General features: G+C 31.5%; 1 non-coding gene across 1 annotated transcript; it reads right to left on the bottom strand.

Annotated features, from left to right (window-relative positions):
* Positions 1-834: 834 nt before the first annotated feature.
* On the bottom strand, positions 835-907 carry Trnaa-agc (transfer RNA alanine (anticodon AGC)). The gene has a single exon. It is a non-coding gene; the product is annotated as a tRNA-Ala (tRNA).
* Between the last annotated feature and the right edge of the window lie 2,531 nt (positions 908-3,438).

Here is a 3,438-nt window from a genome sequence, read left to right as displayed (position 1 = left end):
TAAGCGAGCGCTCTACCATCTGAGCTAATTCCCCACAGCTGTCGGGCGTCGGCAACGAATCTGATACTACTTTAAATCGTTTCCTTTTATGGGTCGTAGATATGTTATTGCGTTACATATCAGCACGAAAATATACGAGAGCACGATTTTAACCAGCGAAATATTAAAAGTTTATATATAAAATTATGCGAAACCTGTAATTTAAAAAAGAATCTACTTTTTGTACAAACATGGTGTTTTTTTTTTTGTTTTTTTTTTTTGCTTTTACTAATTATCTTTGGAATTCTATACGGTTTTGATCTTCCGTAGATAAAACGTCACTTCCGGCAAATGGCTTTGTAAACAACGGGTGACGAAAGTTAACCATAACCTTAATTATCTTTGGAATAGACTCTGAAAACTGATATTTATCTTTTAAACGATTTTACTATGAATTTATAACTTCAAAATTTAGCTGAAGTGTTAGCTCACCGTGAAAACATATTTCACAACATTTTTTTTTTTACGTGTACGAATATTTTTTTCCTTTTGAAAATTAATTTAGTCTTAAATCTTTCGAATACAATCAAAAAGTAGTCGAAAACCTACAACAAATGATAATAAATGGGCTTTCAAAACTATGTCACCCTATTTTTATTTCTTGATAAGATATATTTGACGCTCTTTATAGGAGTGGGGACTGGGGATGTGGGGATCAGATGGTAAATTTTTTTTTTTTTTTTTTATGGAATTTTTTACGTTTATTTTACTTTATCTATTACACTGAAAACTTCAGTATAATAGATAAAGTAAAATAAACCGAAAAAATTACTCAAAAAGAAAAAAAAATATTACTGGAGAATCCGGGCATCGATCCCGGTACCTCTCACATGCTAAGCGAGCGCTCTACCATCTGAGCTAATTCCCCACTGCTGCTGATTGTAGGCAAAAAGTCTCATTCTATAATTAATCGTTTTTTTTTAAAGGTAGTAGATATACTATTGCGTTACCTTTTTAAATGTTTACTTCAGCACGAAAATATACGAGAGCAGGATTGAAATCAGCGAAATTTGTAATATGATCTTTAATTAAACTATTGCTACTGTATTATTATTGTTTTCATTTTGGTTCTTATTTAGAATTCAACCTAATTAAAATAAATAAATACAGAAAAATCTCTATGATATACATGCCCGTGATAGCGCGAGGATGTCATATTCCAAAAAACATATAAATTGATCAAGTAGTTTTACGTTTTAAATAAGGAAATCAAATTTCATGAGTAAACAAAATGGTTCTGCCTCGCGTTGCCAACTTCAATAAAAAAAAAATAAAAAAATTGAATAGATAAGTCCACAATTATTCAAACTTGCAAGATCAGCCTTAATGCTAACGATTTCACATCAATCGCTTTAAATCGGTTAAAAATGATTTTCGTTTATAATAATAAAACTAATTGTTTAGTTTTTTTTTGGTGGGGGGGGGGTTAGTATGACATTTCCATTCCGCAACGTGTACGTTCATCATAAAGATTTTTCTGTTCTTTTTTGTTTTATTTAATTAGGTTAATTTGTAAATAAGAACTTTCATTTTTCATCTTCTTTCTTCGCCCCTTTGTCAAATGCTGATTTCTGTAGTGACTGAATGGTAAATGATTCTCACGAACACTAAAATGCAAATGGCTATAATTGCTTACACTCTTTCTTTCTTCGTTCCGTTAGAATTCATTTTCCTCCTCAATTCCCAAAGATAACTTTTAGCATAAAAATGTTAAAGTAAATTATCTTCAGCCAATTGTAATATTTTAAAGCTTCAAAAGGTACTTTAACTTTACAGTTTAGTCAAGACATTAAAAAATGAAAATATCGAAAAAAGTTTAAATTGTATGTATCGGTTATAGAATGAAGTTCTCCGAAAAAAAATCACTTAATTTCATCAAGTAGTTTTTTTTTTGTTTTTTTTTTGTTTTGTTTTTTTTTACAGCGGAAAAACATGTTTTTATAAGAGCGCGTTGAAGGCGGCCATTTTAGATTTATAAAAAAATTTTGTTTGAATTTTAGAAATGACAAAGGGAGATAACTCCAGTTAAAGCGCTGACACCCCTTCCCATCTTTAATACTAACTAAATCGAACATTTTGCTCGGTATCATAACAAATTGTTTTTTCGCTGTAAAAAAAAAAAAAAAAAACTACTTGATGAAATTAAGTGAAAAAATTTTTTCCGAGAACTTCGTTCTATAACCGATACATACAATTTAAACTTTTTTCGATATTTTCATTTTTTAATGTTTTGACTAAACTGTACAAGTACCCTTCAAAAAGTAAAACCACTACGCGAAGTGCGAAGTTGCCAGTGCGAAATTGGAAATTCCTATAAGACAAACAGCCAATATTTGGGTTTGTATTACTGTACACATAGATTCGAAAAAGTTGTCAAAAAACAAATATATAACAAATAAATGTTATTAAACAAATAAATGTTATTAAAGGCAAGATAAGTTACTTTTCTACCTAACTGGATAATTTTATAGTGTTTTTATTTAATGTAACATGTTTATTCAGCTCGAAAACATACAGTGTTTACGATGTATTTGAAAATTGTAAATGGCGCCCGACTCTCTCTTTAACACGGTAAGTTTGGGAAAAGGAGTTAAAAATAAAAAAATGTATACAAAATACTGTTAAAACCCCACCGAATATATGTCAACCTATGCATCTTTGAATTTTACCGTCATTGGAAATTTTACCCTTCACCAGAATATCCATTCACGTGAAATCACTTTTTTATTCACCCTATTCCCTCTGCCTCTGCTTCACTTTTTGTTATCAAGTAAGATCTATGACTTGTAGTTTCATTGAATACTTTTACAGGCAAAATCCGATCCCGCATTTTGCTAAATCCTATCCTCTGATGAGAAGGAAAGTATTTCTTCGAAACTCCGCGGATTAAGGACTATCCATTTATTTAGTGTTTCCTTTTTAAAATCAAATACTTTTTAAACTCTTTTTCAAAGTGTTTTTTAACATGTTTTATTAACTACTTGTTTCTTATTATCGTTATTTTCATGGCAGGTGCTCGTCTGAACTCCAATCTCTGGTCCCCCCTCGCCAATCTTTCACGAAAAACACCCGTCTAGCTGAATCCACTGTGAAAAATTTCCCCCACTCTGTATCTGTGCCTAAATCAAAACGCGGATTTCATGAACAAGGCTTCTTTCTTAGAACTGCACGCCTGTGGAACTCTGTTCCGTCTGCCTGCTTCCCTCCGGACTACAACTTGGATGTCTTCAAGTCTAATGTTAACAAATTCCTAATGAACCGCCCCCTTAAGTAAACACTTCATCAAATCTCCTCACTAACGTAATGTACTTGCAATAACCCTTATCCCTGAGTGGCTTCCGGGCCTTGATAAGTGGTGATCTCTGTGTAAAAAAAAAAAAAAAAAAATTATAATCTCTA

This window comes from Euprymna scolopes, chromosome 27 (assembly GCF_053919585.1).
Source record: "Euprymna scolopes isolate OS-2025 chromosome 27, ASM5391958v1, whole genome shotgun sequence".
NCBI lineage: Eukaryota > Metazoa > Mollusca > Cephalopoda > Sepiida > Sepiolidae > Euprymna > Euprymna scolopes.
The sequence above is the reverse complement of the archived record's forward strand: the minus strand, read 5'-3'. Positions and strand labels throughout refer to the sequence as shown.